Source organism: Puma concolor, chromosome D4 (assembly GCF_028749965.1).
Source record: "Puma concolor isolate L17-30 chromosome D4, mPumCon1.1.hap2, whole genome shotgun sequence".
In the NCBI taxonomy this organism is placed as follows: Eukaryota; Metazoa; Chordata; class Mammalia; order Carnivora; family Felidae; genus Puma; species Puma concolor.
Window position 1 is genome coordinate 2867123 of NC_141679.1, and position 17676 is coordinate 2884798.

Below are 17676 nucleotides of genomic sequence, written 5' to 3' on the forward strand. Positions count from 1 at the left end.
TTGTGAGACATTCTTGTACAAACACAAGTTAGAGGCAAACAGGACGACGACTTTTAAAAATGCCACTTACATGCGCTCAGGGCCATGATCAGTTTAAATTGGCCAAGTCTTCGCGCATTTAAAGGTCAGGGAGACTTACGCCCCTCGATCGTTTGCACGCGAGATGCCCGGTTGGAGACGGAGAAGTCAGTGGCGTGGCTCTTGGGTCACTTTCATCCCCAACGTTTCTAAGGATGAGCGTGAACAATGGTGGTCGAAAGGACCATGGCAGAGAGGAGCTCACGGCCCACTCAAGGCGAGGCACTGAGTTCCATCTCTGAGATAGTCATGCATCACGCAGAAGAGCTTCTTGTGAGGTGAGACCAGGAGAGGGGAATGGTGGCACGGTTAGGGATGGCCGGCGTGTGTCCAGTCAGCTGTACTTACCGGGGAATTTGTGCCTCATAAACTAAGCCTACTTCCCTACCCAGCCTCCAGCCGGTGAGGAGGGTCGGAGCGGAAACTGGCAAAGTTCTGTGGGTTTTGAATTACTCGACCTGCTCTGGGCTCCCGGCGGTGTTGTCTGGCTTTTGCGTAAACACAGACTGGCACGTGACACTTTGGTGGAGTGACGATGCGTGTCGGGAGATGGTGCAGATCAAAACCTCAGTGTGACGATCTTTTCACCTCAGGGGCACTCTTGGGTGCTCGTGGCTACGTCCTGTGACCCATGTCCGCGTGTGTGCATGTGTGCACGTGTGTGTCCCTGAGCAGACGCACCTGCGGCCAGCCCCGCTGGGCAATGGCTGCCGCCTGACTCGTCTCCATGCAGCTCCACAAAGCACATTGCTCCCCGGCCCGTGGCCCTGGCACGGTGGTCGATTCTACACATCAACTTGGCCAGGGCAAACAACTGCCGTGAAGGGATTTTTACATATCTGCATAATATTTAAATCAGTAGACATTGAGTAAACCAGACTGTCCTCCATGATGTGGGTGGGGCTTGTCTAATCACTTGAAGGCCTTAAGAGGAAAAAAGACTGACCTCCCCTGAGAAGGAGAGAATTCTGCCTCCAGACAGCCTTCAGACCCAAGATGCAACATCAGCTTTTCTTCCCTGGGTTTCCAGCCTGCCAGCCTACCCTGCAAATTTTGGACTTGCCAGCCTCCACAGTTGTGTTAGCCAATTTATTTTTTTTAATGTTTTTATTTATTTTTTGAGAGAGAGAGAGAGAGAGAGAGATCGTGAGTGGGGGAAGTGCAGAGAGAGAGGTAGACACAGAATCCAAAGCAGGCTCCAGGCTCTGAGCTGCCAGCTCAGAGCCCGACGCGGGGCTCGAACCCATGAGCCATGAGATCATGACCTGAGCCGAAGTTGGACGTTTAACTAAGTTAGCCACCCAGGTGCCCCTATGTTAGCCAATTTCTAAAAATAAATCCCTCATCTCTCTATCTATCTATCTATCATCTATTATCTATTTATCTATCTATTAATTATCTATCTATCATCTATCATCTATCATCTATCATCTATCTACCTTGGCTCTGTTTCTCTGGAGAACCCTGATACTCAAGATCACGAGCTCATGGCACCTTTCTCTTGGGCAGAAGCCAAGCAGTGTCACCATCAGCGACCCTGCCCCTGAGACACTGTCCTGGCTCTCCAGGGTCCCCAGCCAGAGAAGGAAGTAGGGAACAGAGCTGCCAGGCTGCTAAGAGGAGGCAGACACAGCTTAGTCTCAGACAAAGCAGACAACAAAAGTTTCTGGCCGGAGAAAAGCCAGCATGGAGAGAGATAGCTGGAGAAATGGAAATCCCCTGGTTCCCCTGGAAAAGTGGAGTCAGAATGATGGCAGAAAGGGGCCACTGGCTGTGGTGTTCAGGAGCACGGGCTGAATCTTGCCTCAGCGGAGCCTGGAGCAAGGCTTCTTATCTCTCCCCTGCAGTGGTTCTCGGGCATGTAGGCTCCTGAGCACTTTCTGAATGTGGAGGGCTGTCTCGTGTCTCCAGGGGCTGTGTCCGTTCCTCACGGCTGTGAGCCCCTCCCCACCCACCACCACCCTGCCCGCTGCACAGAGCCACAGACCTGGACCCCACCTGGCCCCAGGCTGTTAGTGTTTGTGTCTCAGTCTGGGTCCTTCCCAAGGCAGGTGCCCAGACCATTTGGTGGCAGTCATTCATTTGGAGGTGATTACAGGAAGCCCTGGGTCAGGGGGAGAGGAGGGTACCGAGGAAGCGTGGGCCCCTGTGCTCAGTGCTGCCGGGACCCCCTCCTCGGCATTGTCCCGTGGCCGGGCCCCTTCTCCGTGCAGGGCAATCCCAGGAACTGACTGCCCAGCCTTTCTCCAGAGCTGTCTGCAGAAACGGCAGGTGGCCTCTGGTGTGGGCGAGGGGCCAGGGCGGGGCACCCGTGGGCGCTGCCCCAGCTGACTTCCCCCGGCAAACGTGGGCACTGTAACCCTCAGTTTTCCTATAAACTCCAGCAGCGATGGCCTCACTCAGCTTTGTGTTCCCACAGTCTGGCCCCCAGGAACCCCCAGATGTACTGGTCACACGAGGAAGGAACTGAACGCCCACAGCATCCAAGTGGCTGATGGAGACGGGTCACTTTGCTTCTGCCAACCCCGCCTGCTTTGCCAGCAGAGCAGAAACGCACCAGGGGAGGTGAGCCGATTGGCCAGTCCACTTTAAGATAGTCTTTGGAAACGTTCTGCTCAGCACTGATCCGGACAGCCGAGAAGAGAAGGGGTTTGCAGTGTGACCCCTGCCAGGGAAGACTGGTATTTCCTGGAGAGGGCTCGGAGCTCGAGACATTGGACCAGAGCAGCAGCGGCTCCGGGGATGGGCTTCAGGTGCGCACAACGGGCAGGGGGAGATTGGGAGATCTTGAGCCGTCAGCCCGCCTCCCTCTCCCCTTTCTCCCCCAGCATATTGTAAGGGGTTTCCAGTCCATGAGGAGCCCCAAGAACTCTGCAGTGAGCGCTGAGACGCGGAGCATTCGGTCGCCCCCTGGCCTTGCACCTGCCCCACCACGTTTCCGCCCATCTCTCGGGCGCCCCCCCCCCCACCCGCCGCCGCACGGCTCCACGGCCGCCGAAGCCAGCTCCGGCTTCCTGTTGGATTTGTTCCAGGAAGACGGGGCAACGAATTGAAGGAAGCAAACCTTGTATGAGAAAACTTCCCCGCAGGACACGGGATCAGGAGCTTCACACATTCTCCAGAGTCGACCGTGGCCGAGTTGTTCTCATTCCCACCCTCAGATTCCTGGGGGGGCTGGTCACAGCGGTGAGCACATCGGGGTCAGCCTAGCTAGAGAAGAACGCGTTTCAGGACTTGGGAGAAAGGCTGGCCCGGCGGTGGTTGATGGGACAAGGGCGTCCCTCTGCGCGGCGGGGCCCTTGGTACAGCCTGCGGTACCAAGAACAGCTTGCAGTTCGGGACGGGGCGTCCAGGAAATCGCCCCCAAATCGTACACCTGTGGACTTTGGCTGCTGAGAATTTGTCTGCTTAATATTCTGGCAATCAGTTTGTCCCTTCTGTGTATCGTTAAGCACGAGTTATTGGACGGAGTAGGATATTTACAGTTATGCCCCAGTGATGATTTCTGAGCATTTGTTTGCTCAAAGAAGCTTGTGCATTTTTAGCAACTGTTTATCTTAATCTGAGGTCTGAGAGAAAAGAAGTGTGTGAGACCAGAACAGCAAACATTACCAAGGAAGGAAAATGGGGAAGGACAAGTAGACCGCAGACTGATGTGATGTGTAAAACTGATAAAAATTGAGACGGAACAGTTGAAAACCAGAAAAACAGAGGTGAAAAGCAAACGAAACAAAGTGAGAATGAGCAAGAAACGATGGGAAGTTTGGAGGGCAGAGCAGAGAAAATTCGCGTTGTACCACGAGCGCCGGGCGGGCACGATCAGAGGGTCCTGGCTATCGCGGCCGTGGCGGGCTGGCGGGGTGACGGCTGAGGGGGCTGAGCGGGGAGAAGCGGCAATCCGGAATCGCAGCCTGGATGTTCTGGCTGCTCAAAGCCTCAGGAGCTTATCTACTGGCCTCCCGGGACACCCACCTATTCCGAGGCTCGGGGACCACACGTCGGCGAGCGACCCCAGGTGCGCCAGACCCGCCGTGCGTTATCATCCACGAGCTGGACAGCGAGGAGGAACGACCTGGGGCTCCTCTCCCGCTCCTGCCCCTGGCTGCCTTGCAAGCAGCCTCCCTCCCTTTGGGTGGTTCTCAAAATGTTGTAACGCGTCCTGCAGAGCAAGACCCAGTGTGCTGCCTGAGCGCGAGCTGTGGGCACAAACTTCCAGGCTTTGGCGGAGATGACCCCTGAAACAACGGTTTTCTAGTTTCACTGGGGAGGGGGGCTCGTGACCTGCGCTAATTCACAAAACCAGTCTGCCACGATTCTAGCCAGTCGCAGGGAGCTTCGTACGCCGGCCTCTGGACGCAGCTGAATAGGACTCCCTTTCTAAAGACTGTCCACGGTACCGGAACATTGATCCTGGGAAGCATGTAGCTTCACGTGAGTGATTAAATACTTTAGGGAAGACTCAGAAAATCTTCAACTGGGCGGAAAAGCAAAGGAGACAGTTGCCAAAAATAAGCCTGGGAGCCCCGAGGGTATGGGTTTCTCTCCTGTAACCTGCAGGGACACAGGTTCGTGCCCCACTCCGAGGTCTCCGGGCTTCTCCACAGCAAAGCCCACCCTGCCCTCTCTTCTTGAGCAGGTAGCGTGGAGAGCTCGCGGTGCAGTGAGGGCCGATCGGGGCCCTGGGAAGCTGGACAGTGCGGGGCAGCGCTCTCCAGCTCCCCCTTTCCTCTGTGCCTAACACACACAGCGGGCAGCCTCAGATTCAGGGGCGCCCCAGGCACAGTCAGAGCACTGCCAGAGCTCTCCTCCAGCGCCTCCCTGCCATACCCGGGGTGAAAACCCAAGCTGCTTACCCGGCTGCTGGTGACCAGCCCCTCGGACGGCCGCGTCCGAACCCGCCCCCCCCCCCCCCCCCCCGAGCCTGCGAGCACGTGACCTGACGTGGCGAAGGTTGGGGAAGGAAGCCCCTCAGCTGACTCAGGAGAAAGAATAGCATCCTGGGCTTTCCAGGTGGGCCCAACGTAATCTTGAGGGTCCTTGAAAGGAGAGGAGACCATCAGACAGACGGCAGCATGGGAAGACCTGGCCCGGCGGCCCCAGAGTTTGAAGCAGAAGGGCCACCAGCCAAGAAATGCAGGCAGGCACCTGGACCTCGGTGTCAGACTTTGGACCTGCAGAGCCCTGGGGTAACGCACCTGTGCGATTTGAAGCCACCGAGTCTGAGGTCACTTGTCATAGCGGCTGTAGGAACCCAATGCCACGGCTCACAGGGTCTGTCCCTCCGACCTTGGCTTGCTTCCCTCCCATCTTGTCTCAGCATGTCTGGGCAGAGGACTGTCTCATTCTTCCCGGCAGGCCACACCCATTCCTACCTCAGGGCCTTTGCACTGGCTGCTTCTTCCACAAGCAGCCACAGCCACAGGCAAGCGCGTCTCCAGAGAGGTCTTCCCCGCCGACCTCAGCACTCCCGTTCTGACTTGCAGTGATTTGCACAAAAGCCATCAAACCCGACACACTCACCCCGACGTCCCATGACATGTGCGTGCACAGCCTCAAATGTGCTCACTCCTGGTCGTTTCTATTTCTATCTTATTCCCACAGTCACTGCTTTCTCTTCTTTGCATGATCATTTCCCTTTGTGTTTCTTCTGTTGGTTTGGCATCCACACCTAGCAGCATTTCATGGGCTCTCTAAACCTGGCCCTGGTGAGGACACACCCTTGCTCATTGTAGCTCGCGGGTGTCGAGGCTGGCTTCACGTCGGGCTGAGAATGGAAAGCCCAGCAGGCGCCTCCTGGAGACCCCGACCCCCAGTCTCACCTGCCCAGGGGCCCCAGCGGGGCCATTAAAGCAAAGCGCATCAGTGTAGAAACACACTGTTTTCACTTTCCAGATGGTTCCCTGGGAACATGGTAACAGCCATATTTGAGATTAACACCTTGCAATTACATTTTTTTAAAAAGCCACAAATACTTTGACGTCACACATGCGGCCAGGGAAACAGCAGCTCTCCTCTCACCCTGTAGGCCCAGGCCTGGGTGGGGGTGCCCAGCTCCCACTCCTGAAACAAGAGGATGACCTTCCCCATGAGACCCTCCGAAGTATTTGACCCCAATGTCTTGAGTCAAAGGCAGAATCAATCTAAGGAAAAAATAAGATAAAATCCACGGTGAAAGCCGGAGACATTGGTAGCAGTGACGGGTGCTTTACAGAATCCAGTTTGGTTATAAATGTAAGTTGAGCTTCTGAAACACGAGCGAGAAATTGGCCAGGACTTTCGCGAATAAGGAGACGTGACCCCTAGCTCCGGCTGGGTCTCCCGGCTTCCCCCCGAGGAAGGCACGAAGCAGGCCACCGTGTCTCAGGACTCCTGGGAAGGGGTCCACGGCGGACTGAGTTCAGCGGGGCGAGCGTGCAAAGCGCTCCCGGCCACACCGCGTGCATGGCCTCTCTGGGGCCCACGGGCTCCGCGCCTCTTGTGGACTTAGGCCAAGTCTGCGTGGGGACTCTGACACGGTTTCCCAGCCTGAGTCCATCTGATGGGCCACCGGCGAGTGCCGACTGTGGCCCAGGGCATCCGCCCCAGCTCCCGCTTGCCGCGCTGAGGGGTCCTCCTGCTCCGGGGGCACTACCATCTCCCGAAGGCCTCCTGACACACCAGCCTTTCCTGTCATTGTGCGTCTGGGCCTGCGTTCCTGCTCGCCGTGCCCGGCTCTGTGCCGTGTCGCGAGCGAGCGCTGGTCAGGCCCTCACCTTGACGGATGTCCTCTCAGTCTAGGCTCTGCCTGCACAGGGATTCGGGAGAGGACACTGCTCAGAAATTCTGACGCAGAAATCGTCTGCACGTCTCAGAGAGACACAGGGGGAGCGGGCTGAGTCGAGGAAGGAGAGCCCCAGCGACGAGCCCACAGGTTAAGTTGAACGTCTGGCTTCTGTTTCACAGACTCCGTGCCAAGCGTCACGAATGCCCTTGCTTTGAGGGTCATCCGTGAAAAGTACCAGGATGAGAACTGTCTGGTGTCATTCACTCTCCTGACTGCACTGTCCTTATCCATCTCCCCAAAGTGCCTCAGAACTTTAAAGAGCAGCTGTGTTCAGGGGGGCGCCTGGGTGGCTCCGTTGATTACGCGTCCGACTTCAGCTCAGGTCAGGATCTCACAGTTCATGAGTTCAAGCCCCGCATCAGGCTCTGTGCTGACAGCTCAGAGCCTGGAGCCTGCTTCCGATTCCGTGTCTCCCTCTCTCTCTGCCCCTCCCCTGCTTTGTCTCTTTCTCAAAAATAAATAAAAACATTAGAAAAATTTTTGAAGAGTAGCTATGTTCAGAGTGCCAGAAAGCTGTCTCGAGCTTTGCTGTGGTACAGTTTTTTTCACATTAATGAGACACTGTGCCCAGCCACCGCCTCTGACCGTGCTTCCTGTATCCGAAGTCATGGCCAGTAAAGCATCCGCGTTCAGGTGATGCTTAGGAGGAGGGGATTTCCCTAGACCACCAAGCCAGGGTTTTGCCCACTTCCCTCCTGCGGGCCTGCCTCGGAATTTCTGGACAGTCTGTGGGCCACCAACCGGTGACTTGGAGTAACTCTGAGGCCGGGGGCCGGAGGAGCCCGCCCCAGCTGACCACATCCTGCCCTGGCCCAGGGCATTCTGGGAGCTCTGCTGTTGGGCCCCGGCAACCGGTCCAGCCTGGGAGGGGAGTCTCCTTCCCTCTGCCCCAAGGGGGAGTGCGGACCGGGGCCAGGGGGTGCCTGCATCTTCCTGGGAGCCACCCAGGGTCCTGTCACCAGAACCGCACGGCCGTGTACCCACCTGTCCCCTTCACTCGGCCTGTTCCTCCTTAGAATGCTTTTACCCATAACACACCTCAGGGCCAACGCTTTTACCTAATTAGGACAGCTGAGCCCTGGCCTGTCACATTCCTGCCAAGGAGAGGACGATGGCCGGGCCCGGGAGCAAACAGTAAGGCTGGCGTGGGCCGCTTCCGTAGAGTTCCTCCCTTCCAACAGGAAGGAAGTAGAGGTCCGGGGCAGAGCTGGTGGGTCGGTGGCTGTGACCCGGGAGCGTGTACATGTCCCTTTTGGTTTCTTCTGTTTCCTGAGTGGAAGAACAAAGCAGGGGGTGACGGAAAGGGCGCGGGCATCTACGTGTGGAGGGGAGCTGGGGAAAGGTTGTCTCCGAGCAAGGTGAACAGGGGGCTGGCGGCTGAGGCCTCTCAGGGCCACAGGGGTGTAAAGCTGGCCGATCAGCAGGAGCTCTGGAGTTCTCCCCGCCCGCCTTTGGCCGCTCGGCCAGTGGTGCCGTCAGCACAGGGTCTGGCTGAACCGCTCCCAGGACCGCACAGAGAGGGTGGAGTTTGGGAGGGCTGGAGCGAGGGGGGCGGGGGGGCTGACTGTGGGAACGGACTCCTTCCTCCCTGGGGAGAGGCCAGGACCCTCGGGAGACAGACGCAGCAGCCCCAAGGGACATCCTGATGCAGGAGTGGCAGGAGCCGGCAGCGTGAGCAGGAGAGTGAGGGGAGCCATCCAAGCACAGGGACATGAAGCCCTGGAGGGGGGAAGGCTCGAGATCCAAAGGGCGCGGGACGACCCGTACCTCCTCCAGCAGATTGGGACGCAGGCTCGGGTGACCCAGACCCGGTTCGGCAGCCCCAGCCCCGCCGCCCAGGACTGGATCCTGCAGGGTCCCGAGGCTCCAAGTCTGCGTTTCTCCCGACCTCCCAGTGGTGCTGAGCTCTGTCCCCGCTCTGGGAGAAGGTCTCGAGAGCAGGATCTGCCACCAGGCTCACCTCTGCCTGACCGCTCACACCAGCCAGCGGAACACGCCTCGTGGCTCTCTGGATGTCGACAGATAATGTACCTGTTTATAGAGAGCAGCCGACCAGAAGCACAAGTCACCATGTCTGTGACCCTCCCGGTGAGCGACCACAGCACTGTCCGTGCCTGCCAGGCCACCTGCCGACCCTGTGGCTCAGAGGTGAATGTTCTGGACGCCCCCCACCCCCACCCAGGGCTGCCCCCGGCCCTGTGCCTGCCTTCTCCATCGAGGCTGCAACAGGGAGCCCCTCCCAAGAGCAGAAAGCGTGGCCACCACGTGAGCTCACATGCCCACTGGGTTGGGACACCCACCTGCTTCAAAGGCTGCAAAGGCCCAGACCTTCCGGGACAGCTGGAAACTCCTTGGCGTGACCACTGGCAGGTCTGACCCTTCCTGCCACTTTGCCAGCTGGACCTCTCGCCCCCGCCCTCACACCCACAGACCTCAAGCCATTTCTACCTGTGTGTGATGCCCAGAGGGCACATGCTGTCTGGGCTGGGAGCCCACCCCGCCACCCTCCCCCACTGTGCCCTGGGTGAGAGCCGCCCGAGAGGGTGTCGTCCTCACTCTATCGGTTATTGGCTCTTTGAGGACAGACGTTTGGTCCTGTTCTGGCCTGCCACCACAATGGTAGCTGGTGGAGCGAATAAAACATAAACGAATGACAGGTGAGAAGGAGGGGGAGCATTTCGTGTCCAAGCCCTGTTTTCTGGATCTTTCCAGGCCCTGGAGTTTACTCTCTACCTGACACAGTGCAGGGAGAAGCGGGACTGGTGACATCACTGGGTCTTTATCAAAGCCCAAGGAGGCAGAGCATGAGCCTGTGAGTGAAGCTAATCTTCAGCTGGGAGGATGCTGGAGGGCAGCTGCTGTCCTGGAAAATCAGGCGAGTGTGGTATAAATGCCACACGAGTGTTGGAAAATTCTAGGCTAACACAGAAAAGTCTTTGCTTCATTGTAATCCAAATCAAGCAAGATTCAGAGGGGGAAGAAGGTAAGGGAGTTTTCATCTTAAATTGTCTTTCAACACAGTTTACAGGAAATGGGGTGAAAATACAAGAGACAAAGTGGTAACTGCAGGAAAGCTTTAAACATCATCATCAGACCCTCCAGGCATCAGAAATAACGGCTAAGCAAGGAGCTCAGGGGGTGCCAGGTGGCCCCCAAACTCTGCCTGCAGAGAACCGTGTTGTCTGGACCTGGGGACTCTGCTCCACACATGTGCACACACAGGCTTCACACGCATGCACACTCATGCACACACACTCACAGACACAGCACAGCCACACACAGACACACATCCACTCATCCAGACACATACACACTTACGTACACATAGAGACACAGACACAAGCACACTCACACACACACACATGCACACTCATGCAAACACACAGGCACACACAGACACACACAATGACAGCATTGGGAATGACCGAGTGGGAATAGCCAAACAGGAAACCGATGGAAGAAGGCAAGGCCTCTCCCTGAGCCTCCCGCACAGCCGCCATCCCGAGACTTTCCCTCTCAGGCCTCCTGGGATTTGCCTCCCTGGGTTGGATTTCTCAGGTTCAGGGCCTGGGCTCATCTCTTCCTTCACTTACTCCCTCGTTTTGCTGCAGGTGTTTTCGCAGGTAGCTCCCCAAGACGGTTTGAATTCTTGCTGCATCTGAGAAGAACATCTCTGTGACTCCCTTGGACGTGGAGGTCAGTTTGGCTGGGTATAGAATTCCAGGCTCCATTCCAGAAATTGTTTTCTGGAGTGGCTGCACCAGTTACATTCCCACCAGAGTGACTCAGTTTCTCTGCACCTTCGCCTTCACCGGCTTTCGTTCTCCAAGGTCATCTTACAAACATTTTTGGTCCACGCGTACGTTTTTGTTTTTGGATATCCAGTCGCTGCTGCCTCATGTGTTGAAAAGACAATTCCTCCTTCACTGAATTGCTTTTGCAAATATCTGTCAAATATCAATTAACCATTCCATGTGGGGCTATTTCTGGGTTCTCTGTTCTGTTGATTCACATGTCTTTCCTTCTGCCAACACCATGGTCTCGATTAATGTAATTATATAATAAGTCTTGAAATCTGGTACAGTGACTCCTCCCATTTTATTCTTTGCTTCCAGAGTTGTGTTAGCAATCCTACTTCCTTTGCTTTTCCATATAAACAGAATAATTTTGAATATTTAGAATAACTTAGAATAATTTTGTTTATTTCTGCAAAAAAAAATTTACTGGGGTTTTGTTAGGAATTGTGTTAAACCTGTATATCACTTTTGGAGAATAGACTCCTTTATTATGTTGAGTTTTCTAATCCATGAACATGGTATGTCTCTCCATTTATTGAGATCTTTGATTTCTCTCTTCAGTGCTTTGTAGTCTTTAGCTTGTGCTAAAAAATTTCATTTTTTTAGTGATTTTAAGTTGCACTGTATTTTTAATTTCAGTTTCCATCTGTTCATCGATAGTATAGAGAAAAACAATTGATTTTTGTAAGTTGATCTTGTATCCTGTAGCCTAGTTTATTACCTCTAGAAATTTTTATTTGTGTATTTTCATAGATTCCTTAGGATTTTTAGGAAGACCGCCACCATCATGCTATCTGCAAATGAAGGTACTTTTGTTTCTTCCTTTCTGGTCTATATACATTTTATTTCCTTTATTTTCCTTATCTAGGACTTCCAGGACAATGTTGAATACAAGTGGTGAAAGAGGGCATTTTGTCTTGTTCCTGATCTTAGAGGAAAACATTCAGTCTTGCATCAAGTATGATGCAAGCCATAGAATTTCTATAGATGCCAAATGCTCTTTTATCAAGTTGAGGATTTACTCTACTCCTAGTTTTTTTGAGGATTTTATCATAAATAGATGTTAATTTTGCCAAATATGTTTTCTCCATCAATTGATATGATTATATGGTTTTTCTTCTTTAGGCTATTCATATTACAGATTGTATTGCTTGATTTTTGAATGTTAAACCAACATTCCATTCCTGTAATAACCTCAATTTGGTCATGGTAATTGTAACCTCCATATAATGCTGAATTCTACTTGCTACTATTTTATTAGGAATGTCTGTGTCTATACTTATGAGGAATATTGGTCTGTGGTTTTCTTCTTCCATGCCATCTTTGTCTGGTTTTGGGATAGGATAATTCTTGTTTTGAAAATGATTTGGAGGGGCGCCTGGGTGGCTCAGTCGGTTAAGCGTCCGACTTCAGCTCAGGTCACGATCTCTCGGTCCGTGAGTTCGAGCCCCGCGTCGGGCTCTGGGCTGACGGCTCGGAGCCCGGAGCCTGCTTCCGATTCTGTGTCTCCCTCTCTCTCTGCCCCTCCCCCGTTCATGCTCTGTCTCTCTCTGTCTCAAAAATAAATAAACATTAAAAAAAAATTTTTTTTAAATGATTTGGAAAATCATTTTTTATTTTCTGAAAGGGATTTTTGGAATTAGTATTATTAATCCTTTTTTTATATGGCTTGGTAGAATTCTTCAGTGAAACCATCTGAACTGGAAGATTACTTTTTTGAGATCTCAGAAATTATGAATTCCACTTCTCAGCCTGTGTACTTCCTATTGAAAGAATTGCAGAGATTTGTGCTTTTCAAGGAACTGGTCCATTATATCTAAGTTGTCAAACATATGTGTGTCAACTTATTCATAGTCTCTCCTTATTATCCTCGTAAGGCCCTCTGGGTGTGACACTTTCCGCTTCATCCCCAAGATTCACTTCTGTCTTATCCCGTCTTGCACAAATTTGTCAATTTATTGATCTTTCAAAGAACCGCCTTTTGCCTCATTGATTATTTTTCTGTTTTAATTTAATTAATATCGACTGGTTTTCTTTTATCCTTCCTTCCACTTGTTTTGGAGTTTCTTCTGCCCCTCTTCTTGTGTCATGAGATGAGAGCTTAGATGATTGATCTGAGACTTTTCCTCTTTTCTAAATGCAGCTCTTGAAAACATCTTTTAATGAAGGAGAAGGGTTTGTGCACGGCTTCAATTAAATTAATAAAGAAGGAAAGCTTTCCTCACATGTGCATTTTGTAGAAAGTTGCAAACTTCTATGATCCATTGAAGTACCCAGATAGTTAACGTGGTCCCCACTGACTGTGGTGCAACGTACCATTTTCCAGAGGGGGACTCTGACACACAGAAATTCAAGTGTCAGAGGAATTAAGAACGACAGTAGGAGCAAGTCCCCCCACTCCTCTGCCCACCACCGCGCTCCAGCCTGCTCTAGCCATCCTCACAGGCTGAAGTAGGGGCCGTCCGTAAAGGATCTGGGTAGATTCCATCCAGTCTCCCCAAACCGGCCGCTCACAGTCCAGAATGGAGAGCAGATGTGGGGGCTGGCCAGAGTGAGGGTCTGCAGATGGTGTCCATCATCCCCGCCTTCCTGCCCTCCTGCTCCAGCCGAGAGCAGTGGAGGGAGCGGCCCCTAGACCCCTACGCAGGCACCCCACAGGCACCCCAGGTACGGTCGTTCGTGCAGTAAGTTCAGGCCAATGTGCTTCAAGAAGGTTGCAACCTCCAAAGGGCCAAATTAGGTTAAGAAAGTCCAAGTTGATGGGACATTCTGCCACTCACTAGCTGTGTGACTTTGGGCAAGTGAACGGCCATCTCTGTGCCTCGGTTTCCTCCTCTGGAGAATGGGACGGTCCCAGTCTTGGGGGCTGGGTCTCCTGGTGTGGTTAAGGAGTGATTCTGTGTGAAGGTCTGGGGCAGGAGCGAGCACCAGGCCAGCGCTGATCTCCACTCTCACGGTCTCATCAAACCCCTTCGGTCCTTTCTGCTCTAAACCCACAGGCCTTTGATGTTGGAGGAGTGAGGAAATCTGCAATTACGGTTACCTTCTTCCATGGTCGCCCCGTGTCCCCACCCCCACCCCCAAGCAAACCCTCTCTCAGCCACGAAACAGCAAAGTAATTCAGCGCGGCTGCAGACACTCGTTCACAGAGCCAGGAGCACGGGAGGAGTGCACAGAACCGGTCCGAGCAGAGCACGGACAGGTCTGCACACAACCACGCCGAGGGCTGCACGCTCTGTGAGCGATTGGATAAACACAACCGGCGTTTTTGTTGGATTGCGCTGCAGACGGTGTGCGCAGACAGGCTTCCTAAGCGGAGGCCGCGGCTCCCGCAAGCCGCTCCCCACCCCACGCCCGCCCCCGTCTTGCAGGAGGGGCATCTGCGAACACAGGGCACTTTTTGGACTAATAGGACTGCAAGCGTCCAAGGGCTGCTGCCCACCCGGCCCCCCGTTTGTGGGCTTCAGCCAGCCCTCGGACCACTCTCAAAATGGGACGGGATCCGGGGCGCCTCCCTTCCCCCCCACCCCAGCCCATCTTTTCTCCTCCGGCTCCCAGAACACACAGTCTTGCAGGAAAGCATGTGCGTGCACAGCGCACAAGCTCATCAGATCGCCTCCCCAGGCTGATTTCACACTTCCCCGTCTGCTCCCACTGAACCTTCTGCCCAGCCGACCACCAATTCCGAGGCTCCCACACCCACTTCGGGTCTGGTCGCTTGCTAGAACCACCCACAGAACCCAGGGAAACACTTTATGGATGTCTCCGGGCTTATTTCAAGGGGTGCAATTCAGTGGCAGCCAAACGGAAGAGACACACAGGCAGGGGAGGGGAGGGGGCCCAGAGCTCCGCGTGTCCCTCCCAGCACCAGCCCGGGGTGTTCACACCTCCCCGGGGATGGGGGCGGGAGACCCGCAAATGCCAGCCCTCTGATCACAGGGCCGGTGTCCCTGTCGTCCAGCCCCATCCTGAGGCGGTCGCCTCCCCCAGCCACCTCCCCCAGCCATCTCATTAACATACAAGAGAAATAGACTGAGGCTTTTAGGAGCTCTGTGCCGAGAAGAGAACAAAGACCAGATATTTGTTTTGTACTTTACCAGAGGGTCCACGTGTTCATGTTCCGTGGAGGGTCGAACACATTACGTCCCTCACAGTGCAGTTCCTCTGTGCACACGCACCTGTACACATGCACACACAGACACAGACGAGCACACACAGTCGCACCCTTGCACGAACGCAAACACACTAGTTAGGTGCCCGTACAAAATAAATGTGAACAGAATAACCTCGGGACCTCCGTTGGCTCCTGGCTGACCGCGCAGCGTGGGAGGAGAAAGGGAGGTGTGACTGAGGCAGGGAGACGGGTCGCCAAGGTGCTAACTGCGGAAGCCACGATGAACGCGTGAGGTTCAGCTTCGCTGGGTGTCTGTCGGCCAGCGAATACTTACTTGCAAGAGGTCAGCGAGTCCCAGGCTACACTCGGGTCCAGCCAGGGTTACCGCACAAAGGCCAACTTTTGTTTTGCCAATCTGTATCCAGGCTGCTGGTTGAAAGCCATTTCTCCCCGGTGCCGGGCTCCTTTCCTCCTACGCAGCACCCCTCCCCGCCCCCCCCATCCTCCCAGGGCTCGTCCCCAGTGAGCTCACACCACACCGTCCTGGGTGCACGCCTGCAAAGAGGCGTCTGGAAACCAAGGAAGGTGGGGTGCACATTTACTCAAGAGAAGAGCCAACGCAGAACTCAGAACAGGGGTGGTGCCCACTAATTCTGACCCGGGGACCCAGACAGCACCCGGGGTCCAGGAGGCAGAGGCTGGGAGAGGAAAGGGAGGCAGAGAGGAGGCGCATTTGCAGGCCAAAGCGTCCGGCCTGCCTTCGCAGCCACTCAGCTCTTGCAAACTGCCTGCAGCACCCTGGCCCTGCCGGGAAGGTCCCCCGTGGCTCCACGTCCAAGCTCCCTGCACCTGCTGGCCAGGCTGTAGGCGCCAACCGCCGGGAAAGTGAACGTTTCCTTTTGTAAACTTACAAACAAGTACATGTCACGTTTATACGGTGATATGTGATATGTAATAAGTTTGTACCTACTGTAGTCAAGTCTGGGGCCAGATGGTTTTTCAAAAGCATTCACATATAAATTAGACTATCTTTTGATTTTATTCTCCTAAGTCTAGACTGCATTTGACGGCCTGAGAAAAGAGCTGGAGAGGGGCGCCTGGGTGGCGCAGTCGGTTAAGCGTCCGACTTCAGCCAGGTCACGATCTCGCGGTCTGTGAGTTCGAGCCCCGCGTCGGGCTCTGGGCTGATGGCTCAGAGCCTGGAGCCTGTTTCTGATTCTGTGTCTCCCTCTCTCTCTGCCCCTCCCCCGTTCATGCTCTGTCTCTCTCTGTCCCAAAAAAAATAAATAAAAGTTGAAAAAAAAATTAAAAAAAAAAAAATAAATAAAAAAAAAAAGAAAAAAAAAAAGAAAAGAGCTGGAGAAATTTTTAAGTTATTTGGTACCTGACATTTTATTTTTCTCCAACTTTTTGTTACGAAAACATTTCAAACATCCAGAGAAGGGAAATACGTTGTACAACTCCCCACCACGTCCGCTCCCCAGCTCCGGTCACTGATTTTGTCCTCTCGACCTTCTGTGCACGTATCGTCTTTGCTGAGTCATTTGAAAACAAGTTTCGGACATCAAGACATTTCACCCTCAACAGCTCATTTCTTAGAAATAAGGCCATTCTTCCAGATAAGCATTGTGCTATCACCACACCCAATTAGCAGTACGGATGGGTCTGTGATACTCCGTTCATACCGAAATGTCATCACAATACTTTCGTGCTGCTTAGGTGATCAGGTTCATGCTTGTTGTTAGAAATGTTGCTTCTTTTTAGCTGTTTTCATCCTAGAACCAATCCTACCCTTTTCCTGACGTTACCCTGTTTGAGGGATGCGTTAGGTCTGGCTCTCGGCACCTGTCTGGTCCTTTCTCCTGGTGTTGTTTACCGCGTGCTCTATCCCTCCTCCTTCCCGTAAACTGGACGTGAGGGCTGAAGTGTTTTCAGCAAGACCACAGCGTTGGCGATTTCGTGAGCTGGAGTTTTCGACCCCTAACGTCAGACTGACCCAGCATGGGTGATGCTGAGTTTGAATCCCCATGAAGGCGTTGACAGCCAGACGTCTCCGATGAAAGTGGAGGGTGTTTTTTCTTTCCCGGGTGGCACTGTGTGATTGACACACTTTCACGTCCCCTTGTCCCGCTCAGTTATCTGAAGGGTGCAGAATGCAGAGCTCCTAATTCTTCCATTCCTCCCGTACTGATGAGCTGACATTTTCTGTGAAGAGCTTTCCCTTGTTACTCGGGGAGGCAGAGACCCTCAGGGAGAGAAGGAGGGAGAGAATATGTCTCTAGGGGCTGTGGGGGGCACACAGAGGGCCCCCCCCCCGTCAGGGTCCAGTGTCTGAGCCTTAAGGCCCAGGGAGGGAGGAGCTGGGGGTGGGGGTGGGGGTGGAGCACTGCTTCAGTGAGAGGGCTGTGTGTGGGGAGAATCTCTGGGGGAAGGAAGGTTTTCCTGAGAGGATTTTCAGGAATGCCTCTGTGTCACGTCCCCGCCTCTCCCTTGGGGCGCCTGCGGTAAAAAGCCCCACTGTTTTTCAGGGCTTCTGGGGCTGTTTTTGGAGGCATCACCAGGCCTCAAGTTTGCCCCGTTACGTCTGATTTCAGAGGCCCTCAGTGAGTGGAGACGCGGGCACCAGCCACAAGGAACAGCAGCCTGCAGCTCATCTTACCCGGCATGAGGCACCTAGTTGAACAGAATTACTGATAAGCCAAGTGCCCGGTCGGGTGCCGATGCAGAAGCCAGCGCGCCGCGTGTGCCCTCCGCTCTGGCGTGGGGCCGAGGGAGTGTCTCTCTCTCTCTCTCTGTCTTCCCCTCCGCTGGGCTGGATGCTGAAGGAGGCACGTTCAATCCCACTTGCAACTTGGGACAGAAGT

General features: G+C 54.0%; 1 protein-coding gene across 1 annotated transcript in view; it reads left to right on the top strand.

Annotated features, from left to right (window-relative positions):
* NXNL2 (nucleoredoxin like 2) overlaps nt 1-11276 on the top strand; it is a 228213-nt gene extending 216937 nt beyond the window's left edge. The window contains exons 2-4 of the transcript XR_015243385.1: nt 2498-8035; nt 8797-9049; nt 10513-11276. The gene's annotated coding sequence lies outside the window, so the exon portion shown is untranslated. The remainder of the gene's footprint in view (nt 1-2497; nt 8036-8796; nt 9050-10512) is intronic.
* Nucleotides 11277-17676: the final 6400 nt, after the last annotated feature.